Raw genomic sequence first — 13596 nt, 5'->3', positions numbered from 1 at the left:
AGCCCTGCCCTGGGCAGAGGGGACAGAGTTGCCCCACACATGCTCCTCTCTGTACCTCTAATCCCTCACCACCCCCTTATAACAGCCCACCTCCTGCCTCTTCTAAACCACAGCATGCCCCACTTGGCAAGAAGGTACAAGGGGTGGGGTCCTGGGGTGTCTGGGAAGAGGTGGGTGCTGAGTCCCCAGGATCAGTGCAGGCAGGGAGAGCAAACATGGTTTTAGGCATCTCTAATGAGGTCTTGCCTGGTTTCTGCTTCCCAGGAAGAGGCTTCAGCTATTCCCCCTCCCCAGCACACCCCCTCCCGCTCTCCCTGGCTGTGAGTCTGATCATCCTGAAAATTAAAAATAAAACAAAAAGCAGCAGCACTTAGAGACTGAGTGGAAAGTCGTGGAGCTGGGACAGGCCCTCAGGTTCTGATGCCCCTTGCTCCCACTCTGCCATCCCTGTACCCTGAAGGTGAGTCTAGATTGGGATCTCAGGCAATTCCTGTCCCCCCAACAAGCATCATCTCTCTGCCTCTTTCATTGAAAAGGAAGAAAATCTCTGGACAAAGAAAAAGCTCTGGGTGTTAGGCAGCCCTTCCCACACTGCTCCCTATGCTGTGGGAAGGACACCCATCCTTACCTGCCCTGCTCATCCTGGAAGGGAGCTGGAGGAAGGGGGTGCAGGGAGGGTAGTTTGGCCTCCAACTCCAGCACTTTGTGCTCATGAGTAAATATTTGCTAATGGCAGCATGGCTGGGCGAATGTAGGGGAGCTGCTGCTCCCCCCGTTGGAGCAGGCAGTGAAATGAATATGAATTTATCATGATTAGGTGAACTCAGCAGGGAGAGCGGGAGAGAGAGGGCTAGGCAGGGAGGGGGCGGGCGAAGATGGATCTGTGCAATAAAATTAAATAAGGACACCAAATAGAGTCACTTCTCACGCACTCGCCCGCCCTCCCGCGTGCAGGGCCTCTCCTGCCTCCTGCGCTGCTCTGGCTTTGCTGATTTCTCTCTTTCCTCGAATTTATGAGGCCAATTATGAAGATGAGGTTGGAAGTTCTCAGAAGTTCACTAAATGCAAAGTGTGGTCCCTGCTGTTCCCATCAAATTAATTAACCAAGCGCTATTGATGGCCGGGTGACGTCGGCTTGGTGCGGAGCGTCAGGGAAGGGCTGCTGGGGAAGCCTGGCTGGAGAAGGCCTGGAGGGCACAGCACCCTGCAGGGCACCCTCAGGGCCAGTGGGTGCAGAGTGAGCCCTGCCTGGGCAGCCAGTGGGCAGCAGGAACAAGGAATGCAGCAGGGCATGCATCAGGTCCCGCTGTGATGGTTTGTATTGCAGCCCCTGTTTCCAGCAGTTTCCTCTGTCTGGAATAAGATCCAGCTGGGTGATGGCCGAGCTGCCCTGATGGGAACATGGCATGGATACGTGGCAGGATGCTGGGCCATGTTCAGTAGAGGATGCCATGGTCATGTCTTGTGGTCTGCATGAGCCTGTGTCTCAAAGCCAGGAATCAGTGTTCCCTCAGAATCGTCCCCACCATCTGGAGAAGGGACTGTGACCCCAATCCCATGGGAGAGGTCTGCACAGGGGCTTCATGCTTGCTAGACAAATGGCTTTCCCCATGGCTCAGCAGTGATGGTGCACCTTCCCTTGCTCCCTGCAGCCTGGGCTATGGGAAACATCCTGCCTTGTAGGATCTCATGAGCAGAATGTCCTCAGAATTCTGCACAGCCCCTTGGCCATCCCTAACCACTGTGTGAGGCCACCCGACTCTGTGCAGGGCTCAGGGTGCCAGAGAGGGCCTTTGCCATGGGGGCAGCAGCCATGTGCCTGGCTGCTGCAGTATAGGGACTGTGAGTCCCCAGTGTGCCCCCGTGCAGGTCAGACACAGCACAGGGCTCCTCCTTTGCCTGCCTGGGGGAAGCTCATTCAGAGCAGTTTGTGGTTGCTCAGGTTGAATCTCAGCACTGGCTGTGCTACAGCAAATGCTTGAGGTTGTAAAAGGATTTCCCATGCTGAGGCCCTGGCTGAAACCCAGGATGTCTCTGCATGTCACATGGGCACTCTGTGCCTCAGTTTCCCTCCTTGCATTTTCTGAGGCTGTTTTTCCTTTGGGCAGGGTCTCTTTTTCTCTAGGAGCAAATAACATCCCAGTTCCTGAGCATCCTTGGTACCATTTAGTGGCTGTGAGTTGTGGCCAAGTAAAGGGTCAGTTCTCACCCCCAAACCAGCCTTTTTTCACACCAAATATGTGTGCCATAAGGCTCTGTGCTTGCACCACACTGGCACAGGGACCTTCCTCCATAGTGCTGTGGATTCCTGACTTAAATCCATTTGCAGTTGCTGGCCAAACAAGGGGTGAAAGAAGCAGTCTGTGTCATTAGACCAGGGGTCTCACAGAGGCAGAAGAATGCAGAGGGCCAGATTCAAGCATCCCTGGACATGTCCAGCTCCTGGCATGGCTCTGGGTGCATGTCTCCACCATCCCAGCTCCTGCTTCTCTTCGCTGGCTTCACTCCTGTCCCGGTGATCAATGGGCTCTGGTTGGGCTGGAAAGCAGCACAAAGAGAGGCATTTACAGCCCTGCTGTCTCTCCAACAGGGCTGTAACTCAGGCTCCCCGTCACCGTGGGGAATGGGAGGCAGGAGCTCCTGCTTTGGTGGCAGCAGCAGCACCGACATTTTTCCTCTTGTGGTAAATGTGTTACTTGGGGGTAATTTACCTGCTTATGTCAAGTTTTGAAAAGAAACAGACTGGCTGCTGAGCAGCTCCTGACACTTGCAGTGTGCATGGCATGAACACACATGTCTGCCCAGAGAAAAGGAATCACCCAGGCTGGAAGGACCTGCTTGCAAATGCCTGCACTGGAGCTGCAGTCTCGGCGTGGAGTCAGTCTAGGACTGAGGCTGAGATATTGCCACAGTCCATCCCTCCAGGGGATCTCCAGGGTCTGCAGCCACCTACTGGTCCTGGCAAGGCTGCCCACTGCACCGGAGCTGCTTGGGGCCGGCTGTCCCGTGTCCCGCAGCGTGCCGGGAGCTTCCTCTGCCCGCACCTTTCTGCAGGTGAGCGGATCGGGGGCTTGCGGGAGATGCTGGTGCCCTGTCGTCCGTGCCTGGAGACCTTGCTGGGGACCTGGGGCGGCTGAGATGCTGCTCCGGCCGGCTCCATCAGCCGCAGTCCCGGCCGGCAGCAGAGGGAGCTGGAGGACCGGGGATGGCAGCGCGGGCAGCAGAGGGAGCCCGGGCTGGGCCGGGCTGGGCCGGGCTGGGCTCTATTGGGCAGCTCAGGGAGGCCCAAAGCGGCAGAGAAAGCTCTCTTCACCCAGATCCTCCCCTGGCATTGCAGCGGGAGTGGCCCCAGCCTGTCCCCTCAGCCCCGTGGTGTCACCTCTCATCACATCAGCCCTGTGGGTGCCCAGGTCTGTGGTGGACACTTCCTGAGCTGGCCCTCAAACCTCTTTTTGGGCTTTTAGGGTCTCAGCCCTGCTGTTTCGTTGCCTCTCTGTGTGGCAAGCCCTTGTCCCTCCCTGGGACACAGTGCTCCTCTTCACCCTGAGGAGCTGCTGGTGGGACAGCAAGGTCCCCAGGAGCCTGGCTGGATGTGATGGGGGTAAGGCCTCCATCCCTGGGAATCATCCCAGGGCCAGGGTGGGAGGGTCCTACAGCACTGGTGGGCACTTGTCACTGCTGTCCCCAAGTCTCCTTGCCCATAGGGAGCTGATTTATGTCTGGGCCAGCCTGGCTGACCTCGTGCCTGGGCTCAGGCATCATAACTAATGGCAGGTCAGTGGAGCTACAGCTGCAGTGAAGTGGCTGGTGTGGGTCAGGCAGGGGGGATGCAGAGCAGGGGGTGCTGAGGATCCCAGTTCCAACAGCACAGCTGCCCAGAGCACTGAACAGCAGGGGTGAAGCAGGTGCAGCTCCCAGTGTACCCCCCACCCCATCCCCTGCTCCTGAGCTCTCTTTCTGACCATGCTCTCCTTCTGCTTTAACCACAGGATGCTCTGGTCAGTGGTACCAAGCCTGGAGAAGGGCTCCTTGCTGGGGGAAACTGAACACACATGGACTGATGGTTTCATGAACATAGCTGCAGAGCCAGGGAGGGCCCCAGGTGTCTGAGCCCAGCTCCTGCCCAGGACTCGGGGTGAGGAACCAGGAGGACCTGGTGCAGGTACAGCAGAGGGCAGTGCCACAGCTGAGGGCCTGAAATGTCCCCTTTTGGTCTGTGGCTTTCACCTTCTGCTTGATCTGTGAGTCTTGGGGTGCAGAAATCTCCTGTGGGGGTGCACCCCCCCGTTCCCTTGTGACAGGTTTAGCTCCAGGTCCCAGACCCCCCCTGTGCACGGCCATGTGTCACTCAGCCCCACCTCAGCACACTCCCTGTGTGCTCTGGCAGTGAGGATATTTGTGGGTGACCAGCCCAGCATCCAGCCAGGCTGTGGGAGCTGAGCTTTGGGGACAGCTCCATCAGCTGCCATCCCCCTCCCTGCCTGCACCAACTGCTGGGCTGAGACCTGAACATGGCTGTAAACCTGGGTATTCATGTACCCACCAGGCAGCTGTTCTACACCCTAGCATGATGCCAGCCTGACCTGCCAGCCTAGGTGGTCTAAGCTGGCTGAGGGGAGCCCTTGGGGGTGCAATAAAAGGCACCCAATGCCACTCCTGGCCACACACTGAGCTCCCCTCTGTCCAGCAGTAAGGGAGAACACTTTTGCTGACCCTGCTTTTGCTCTATCCTTGGGAAGGGGGAGAACAGCAAAACAAATCTGAGCAGGGCATTAGGACTTTCCCAGGGATAAGCTGTACTGCCTGCCTGTGCTGGGATGGGCTCATTTTTGGTGGACAGTACAGCCAAGGGCTGGGGTGTGCAGGCTGCCAACCCCAACCCCTGGCTGGGCAGGGCTCTGTGAGCCCCTCCTGGCCCTGCCTGGCCATCCCACAGGTGCAGAGCATCTCTCACAGTCCTGCCAGGCTCCTGCTGCTGGTCACACACTGGAGGCTGTGCTGGTGTCCAGACTGCCACTTGTGCTTCCCACCTGCTAGCCCCCATTCCTGCTCCCATTTCCCAGCCAAGGAGGGTTACTGACTCCGCAGGGCTGCAGTGAGAGCTCCCATCCTTCTGAGCAACCCTCCCCAACAGGTTTGTCAAGTCCTCCACATGACCCCATTGTAGGTTGCTCTTGCAATGTTACAGGGGTGATTTATCCTTTTTAGGGTCCTTCTTCGGGCTAAGCTGGGTTCAGGCAGCAGCAGCTTGAGGCTAATGCTTCAGCATCACCCTTGAGCTCTGCTCTGCCAGGTCCAGTGCAGCATCCAGAGCTCTCCCAGATGAGGAGGGAAGTCCCCTGGCTGAACCTGCTGCAAGAACAGGAACCTGGTGCATTCCCAGCTGGCTCTCAGCAAAGGTGATTTGTTCAAAATAATTTCCATGGCCTCTGCACTTACATTTCCTGCTGGATCCAGGAGAGCAGGTTTAATCTAGGTTGATAGTCAGCACCAGAGACTGAGTTTCATCCAGAAGAAGCTGTTGGAGGACTTTGCTCAGCTTTCACTCTGAATAGGCCTAAAATTAAATCTGGGATACAAAAGTTGATGGCAACAAATTCGTGAGTCTGGTTTCAGATTAGCAGCTTTTACAGCAGAGCTGGGATGCTCCCACTGACAGTGGCTGCCATTTAGGATCAGTTTTGCTCCAGCAATAATTCAAGTTTGTCAAAGCCCCTTTGAAGGCCTGGGCAGGTGAAAGGAGCATGGGGAGCTGTAATAAGTGTAAGCCTTAAAAAGCTTCCTGAAATGACCAATAAATTCCCCAGGACATGACAGGAATCATTCAGGGATCTTTCCTGAACAAACTTAGCTCTCCATTGAAAAGGAAAAGTACTTTCAAAAGCATGTTCAGAGCAGCACAATGTGGTTCCCAGCCTCTGTCCCAGCCTCCTCCTCCACCACCCAAGGACAGTGACATTCCCTGACAGGTCCCTGTGCCACTTGCTCCCCATACCTTGCTGTGTCCTGCCTGGAATTATTAAGATGTATGACACAAAGCCAAATGAATGGAGAACCTGAGCCTGTAGACTGCCTGGCATGAGGTAAATATGTGCTGGATGTGGCCAGGACCTGCAGCAGGAGATGCTGCTCTGCGCAGCTCTGCTCTGTGGGGTGTAGGGTGTGTGTGGGGCTGCGTCCCCTTGGCACCACCCTCATCAGGTCTGGAGGTTGCCCAGACCTTCCCTGCATGTAGAAAAGATGGGAGAACTCCATTGGTGTGGCCCCCCAGCACATCTGCAAGGTGCAGCCAGGGATGGGTACAGGCACACAGAGGGCCCTGGTGGCAGTGCCACTGCTCCTCTCAGGAGCTGGACTGGAGGCACTGCTGGGTGTCTCCACAGCCCACTGAGACACCCCACATGTGTGACTCACATCTGTGAGTGCTCCTCAGATCTCCGGGGAGAGGACAGGGAATGAGCTGTCACTTGCACATCTCTCTGTCCAGGTGCAAGCAGCCAAGGAGGCGGGGATGTGGGTGGGCAGAGCTGGAGGGGGGACCAGATCTACCTCCTTGCTGGGGGGCTGGGAGGGGGTGAGGGGTGTGCAGGCAGCTGGGTGGCAGGGGGAGGTGTGGCGACAGTGGGGAGAGTGCCTGCCTGCACAGTCTGGGCACCCCATTGTGTTGTGGGGTGTTAATCCCCACTGTGCTCCCCGTCAGGGGCTGGCTCCTCCTTTCCCCCAGCAGGTGCTCCCACCTCAGTGGCAGCTGCGGTCGTGTCCTTGTCCCCAAGGGCACAGCCATCGGTGTGCTCAGCGGCTGTGGACGCACAGAACTCCTGGAGGGACTGACCCCCCCCACAGCTGCCTTCTCCCGCTCCTGTCCAAAAACCAATCCCTACTTCCCGTGATCATCCCAGGGACCCCGCTCAGCCCCGTCACTGGCCACCCCAATGGCAGTGTTGGTGTCCCTGCCCCACAGCCTGTTCCCGGGGTGACGCTGTCCCCCCCGTCCCCTCTCTGCCGCGCGGCTCCCCCGCCGTTCACACGCTGCAGCAGATGGTGGAGGTGACATTTGTCTCCGAGTGACGCATCTGACGGTGGCCGTGTCCCCCCTCCTCCCTTCGCCCCGACTGGGCGAACCTTGAGCCCACCTGGCAGAGGCAAGAGGGGCAGGCTCGGACTGAGGGATCCCCAGCTCCACTGTCCTGCACACCCCCGACATCTGCACTCTTTGTCCATCTGCATCCCCATCACAGCCCTGTCCCAAGGCTCTGGGCCACCAGGGCAACTGGGGGACACCGTCCCTGAGGGCGAGTGCCCGTCCCCGTGGGGCGTTGGAGGGGGGCACTAGGTGGGAGCCGGGCACCAGGGACTCCTGTTCATTCTCCGTTTTCTGCCTTAATTAGAACCCGGAGAGACCAGGCGAAATCGCATTAGCGCGGGGCCCCGGTGCGCTGAGCCATCCATCTTTTTTTATTACAGCGTAATGGGGCTGCTCGCGAGGCGCCGTGCGATTTGTCACAGGCCTCGTTCCCTGATAACGGGCATTTGTCATCACTTTCTTCCCGTGTTAATGTCATCATCGCCGAGCTGACAGGCAGACCCGTTGAGGGAGCGCTGGCGACAGACCACATCCGTCAACCTAATATTTCCATGGCTGTGGGGATCAGCCGGGCTGCGAACACACATTAAAGCGCTTATGAGGGGAGGGGGAAAAAAAAGGGGTTTTCATTAATTAAAATGTTAGTGTGAGAGTGTGAGAGTGTGAGTGTGTGTGTGGGTGGCACTGCATGGGGACAGGGGGCCGTGGCACAGGAGGGCGCGGTGTGGGGCGGGTGCGGCGCGGTGGCCTTTTAACAGAGCTCACATCAGCTCCTGAAACCCATTTAAAAGATATTTGGGACTGGGGAATCAGCGGTGAGCACGGTGGAAAGGTCATTGTTAATAAGGGAGAGCACATGGGAGCACGTGGGGAGGGCGCAGGCATGGCCAGCGGAGGATGGAGGAGATTGTCATCCCCCTGGAGCGGGGGCGTGCGTATCCCACTGGGAATAGTGGGGCCACTTCTGTCATGGGGTGGTCTCAAATCTACCTGGCAGAAGGATGAGGCAGGGGAAGGAAGCCCTGCAGTGGGGTTGCTCCATAGCTGGCCAAGGGCAGGAGTGGGGTGTGGATGGGCTGTGGGGCTGCAGCCCCTGCAAACAGGGTTTGGGACAGGGCTCTGCAGCTGCAAGGTGGCCTTGTGGCAGAAGTCTAGAGGGTAAAACTTGGGGATGTTCCCCCCAAGCAACCAGTGAAGAGACCTGCCCTGGTCCAGAGGCCATGTAGTGACAAGGGGACCCAGGTCCCCACACCAGAATGTGTGGCTGTTGCCATGGAAATGGGTGGTGGTGACTGGGAGAACGGGTGTGTGGTATCTTGGGTTTTCCTAGCAGTGGGAGTTTGTTTTCTGGACTTTTCTGGGGTTCCTGTGTCATACAGAACATGAAGGCTTGGAGGGCCACATTTTTTTTTTTTTTAATTATCTTTTTTGGGTTTTTTTAAGATTTGGGGATGGGCATCTCAGTTAGATATACCCAGCTCCTATGATATACTGGTGCAACCCCAATTTGCACTGAAAAATATGACTCCAGGAACTCTTACACAAATGAGACCAAAGATGCTGCTTCCTCTGCTCACATCCCATCCTCAGGTTCCCTGGGAAAATCCCCTGATGTTCCCGACCTGTGGCTGGACACAGTGCTGGAAGAACAGGCCATGGCGGGGCTCAGGCAGGCGTGGGCAGCGCTCGCTGAAACCCTGCTGAGTGCAGGCAGGGGGCTCAGGGTGTGAAAATGTGGCTGCACAGAGCCTTCACCCCCATGTCCCCCATCCCAGGGATGGTCAAGGGCAGCCTGTGAAGAGAAACATGTCCCATAGCCCAGGAAAGCTCACCACTCTTTCTTCCATTGTTTTTCTTCTTTTTCTTCTCTTCTCTCCTTCCTCGTTCCAGTCAAAGGCTCTGTGCATGGGAAAGTCAGGTTAGGGGTGAGGTGTGGGGTGTTTTTAGAGACCTGGGTCCTTTATATGTGTGCCCATGAACACACACTGCTGCACACACATCCCCATAAGTCATTTCTGTGAGTGCACCCCAGCCTCTGGCTCACTGTGAGCCCTGAGGATGGGTAGAGCTAGGAGGGGGTGGTTTTCTCCAGATGCTGGTGGGGAAACTGAGGCATGGAGCAAGGATTTGCAGTGCTCATCCATGCCGTGGACCCTCCACATCAAACAGGTCATCCTACCACCAGCAACATCCAACAAGTCTGCAGACACCAGGGAAAAGGAAAGTCTGCAGGAAATTTTCTTAGGACTGCCCAGCAGCGCTCAGGCTCCCAACCCTGTGACATCCCCAACACCCCCGGCAGCAAACCCTGCCACCAAACCTCCCTCCACTCCACTCCCCGCCATAAATCACTGCCCTGCATTGGCCGAGGACCTTTTAAAAAGGATTTATTAGGGGGGATTTGAGCACAGGAAGTGATGCGGTTTCATAAATCGAAAGGCAACAACGCTGATCGCCGGGCAGGGCAGCCCCGTTCGCGTCCCCGTCCGGGAGCGGCCCCTCCCGGCCCCTCCCGGCCCCTCCCGGCCCCTCCCGGCCCCTCCCGGCCCCTCCCGGCTCCTCCCGGCCCCTCCCGGCCCCTCCCGGCTCCTCCCGGCCCCTCCCGGCTCCTCCCGGCTCCTCCCGGCCCCTCCCGGCCCCTCCCGGCTCCTCCCGGCCCCTCCCGGCCCCTCCCGGCCCCTCCCGGCCCCTCCCGGCCCCGCCCGGCCCCGCTCCATCCTATCCGCTCCTTCTCCCGTCTGTGGAGACCGCGAGTGTGGAAAATCCCCAGACAGGGAGTGTAAATGCTTGTTCTTTGTAAATGAAGAACATAATTAACATTAAATTAAGGTAATACAAATGAAGACAACACAGAGCCTGACAGGATGAGTGTTTGGGGAGGCAGTAGAGAGAAGTGATTCATATTTTTAATTTACTGTACAAATAGACTAGCAGGGCTGGGGGGAAAAGGGCCATCCAAGTGGAGTGGGGATTTTTTTTTTTCCCACTGTTGTTTTGCTGTGCTTTAAGCACACAATGACTATTAAAGTCAACTGCCCATATAATAGGACATCTCCTACATGGCTGCTCTCGGAGAGGCAGCTTGCTGTAGCAATAAATTCTGGGAGTGCCATCTGCTGGTGCACCCTCCGCCGGGCACCCTGGCTCCGGCCACCAGGCCCGGGCCCGTCCTGGCACCCCACAATTGCTGCAGAGACTGCAGGGCACCAGCCACGGGCCTCAGGCATCCATACAGAATTGTTATATTTCTCACAGGGCAAGAAACACTCTCCTGCACCCAACTGTAAATATTTTTCATTATATATTTTTTTTTTCTGAAGTTGAGTGGGTATTGTTGGTGCCAGGGAAATATTTTAGGCTTTTAAAAGATCTGAATCATTGTTCTCCATCCCTCTGAAGTGCTGGGTTTCAGCTGAGTGCCTGCTATCCAGAACACAGAAAAAATCCCACCCATTTTAGATTTTTACCTGCAGAAAGACTCTTGATCAGAGTCCATGAGAACTGCAGGCTGGGCCTGGCTCTGCACTTTAAGGAGATGAGAGATGTGGTCTCAGCCTGGGGAGGTCCTGCTGGGGGATGACTTCCAGCCACGAGGGAGCCAAATTTATCATAGCACAAAAGTGTCCACGGGGCTGTGACACCTGCAGTGGACACACCTGCACTGCCTCTGTGTCCTCGTTCCACTCCCTGGGAAACTCCTGACACCACCAGGCAAAGGAGAAACAAAAAAAGGCTCCAAGAGGAACCATTCCTTAATGAAATCACCCTTCCCAGGCAGAATCACCCTTCCCTGGGATGGTACTGAAATATTCCTCTGCTATGTCAAAACAGGAGAGGAATTTTCACCATTTAGGAGGAGGTGTCCTAATTTTGAATGTGCAATTTTTTCCTTCTGGGTGACTTGTATTCTGGCAGATATTATATGAGCAGTGCCCATGGTCTGGGGCAGCCACTTGGCCAACTTGAACACTTGCAGGGATGGGGCATCCACAGCTTCTCTGGGCAACCTCTGCCAGTGCCTCACCAGTCTCACAGTCAAGAATTTCTGCCTAATATCTGATCTAACCTGCATTTTGTTAGTTTAAACAAGTCTCTCTTGTCCTATCACTACATCCCCTTCTACCAAGTCCCTTTCCAGTTTCTTGCAGCCCCTTTATCCAGTGAAACCTCCCCAGAGCCTTCTCTTCTCCTGGCTAAGCAACCTCAGCCAAATCAGCCTGTCTTCACAGGAGAGGTGCTCCAACACTCTGAACACCTTCATGGCCTCCTCTGGACTTGTTCCAGCAGGCCCATGTCCTTCCTGTGCTGAGGACCCCAGAGGTGGACACAGTATTCCAGCTGGGAATCATTGGAGTGTACTAGAGGACAGAACCCCTTGCCCTGTTTGTCAGACCTCCTGTGATGCAGCCCAGGCCATGATTGTCTTCCTGGGCTGCAGGCATGGATTGCAGGGCCAGGTCAAGCCTCTCATCCACCTTCAAGTCCCTGAATCGATCTCTGAACGTCTCAAACACATCCAGAGCCCAGGCTGCAAACACGGGGTCTATTTCCAAACCCAGCCGACCCCAGGCAATGCTCCCTGTGTCCAGCACCCTTCTCCTGTGGCTGCTAAGCTGGGAGCATGGACAGCCTTAGTGAGACCAGAGGCAGGGACCATTCTGCACCAAGCTCTGTGGGGCTGCTCCAGCACTGCTTTTCCCACATGGAATATGGGGGGACGTGGAGCACACAGGAACCTCCCTCAGTCAAAACTGGTCCCTGGTGGAGCTCTGCAGTCAGGTGAGGTTTGTGGGGAGTGAAGGCATCCCTGTGGTGGTGACAGGGACAGATTGCTGTTAGAACACCTGGTGAAACCAGCGTGAGAAGTTCAGCCTCAAAGCATCCATCCTCCAGGAGCCATAGGGAATGAGGGCACTGGCAAGGTGTGAGTGTTCTGGTCTGACCATTCTCTGCAGCCACTTATGGCCTCACCAATCCCCAGTGATTGCACAAGGACACCAGGGTGTCTCCAGCAAGTCTTAATCTGATTTCCAGTTGAGATGTGACCCAGAACCTTGAGCCAGGTGAGCTCAAGCCTAGAGAGGTTCATGGAGGATTTGCAGATATCCAGTGATGGGCCATGACTATTTCCTTGAGGACCACCATTCAAAGCATCTGGAGAGTTCGAACCAGGGTCTCCCATTCCACACTGTCCAGGGCTGAGCCCCAGCCCTCCCTGTGACTACCTCAGCCTTGAACCCACCCAGCCTTTGGCACTGGCCACACCAGGAGAAGGCACTTGTGCATTTGGAGAGACCCACCTTCCTCTTTGTTTCTGGAAACCTTAAAAGGATCAACAGCATTTCCAGCTGCCCAAGTAATTTCTCAGACTCTTCTTGGCACTTTCTCCAGTTTTTGAAGGTCTACTTGGACACTACTAGAGAATACAGCCTTATCCTCACCAGACAGAACCAGTGCTTTTGGAGACCTCAATCCAGGGAGCTGGATTTCAACATGGGGAAGCAGCTTTGGACAAGGAAAAGCAGCTCAGAGCCCACCCAGCCATATCCTTGCTGAGAAGCCTGCAGTGGAGCAGCTGGGAATGTCTCCCTGGCAAGACAAGCAGAGAGGAAGCCCAAATCCCTCTTTTGCAAGAGTAAAAGGTCAGTGGCATGAGGCAGTTTGAACTACAATCTCCCAAAAATCGTGCCCCAAATAGCCTCAGAAAAAACTGATGGTTGCCAGTGTTCCATGAGCATGGGGGTTCCTCACCCCCAGGCCCTGATGGAAAAGAGGATGGACATGTCCTTTGACATGGTACCCTCAAACGAGTCCCCAGGAACAAATGCATCCAAAAGATACCATAGAATTCTTCCAGTGACCCCCAGTCCTTGGAAAGAGGTCACTTCTGGCTCTGGTGGCATCTAAAACCCTGACAGAAATGGGTCCTGACCCCATATTTCCCAGGTCTGCCCCATCTCTCTGGCCACTTAGAGCACTCCTTGGCCATAAGGCAACATTCCCACTCCTTGGCTATGCCAGATCATCAGGAATGGGGGGCTGGTCCCAGGGGGGCCATTGCCCTCACATGGAGGGCAGGGGGCATCCTCCAAGCTGCCCCACATGCTGGGTGGGAGAGATAGATAAATACCAGAATAAATAAATACAAGTGGCAAAGAGGCCTGAAATGATGCTGTCGTTTGCTGGGAATGAGAGACACAAGTGTAATTTAGGTTTTGATATTATCAAAGTCTCGCTGCTCTAAAACAGCAGGGCACTCAGTGCCTCATTAATAAAGGATAAACTTGGAGTCTATTTACAATGCACTTTTTGGGGTTATTTACACTCCATTATACATATGTAATGCTGCACATATTTACCGCTCTGTTCTGCTGCCGGCGCGGGGGAGGCGAGCGGGGAGCGCCGGGGCTGCAGAGCCTGACCCTGCTCTCACTGCTGGCCTGTGCACAGCCCAGCACGCTCCAGAGCCCCAGGCTGCTGGCTCAGGATGGCAGGGATGGGAGCAGGCTCTG

The sequence above is a fragment of the Ammospiza nelsoni genome, chromosome 8 (assembly GCF_027579445.1).
Source record: "Ammospiza nelsoni isolate bAmmNel1 chromosome 8, bAmmNel1.pri, whole genome shotgun sequence".
NCBI classification, from domain to species: domain Eukaryota; kingdom Metazoa; phylum Chordata; class Aves; order Passeriformes; family Passerellidae; genus Ammospiza; species Ammospiza nelsoni.
The sequence above is the reverse complement of the archived record's forward strand: the minus strand, read 5'-3'. Positions refer to the sequence as shown.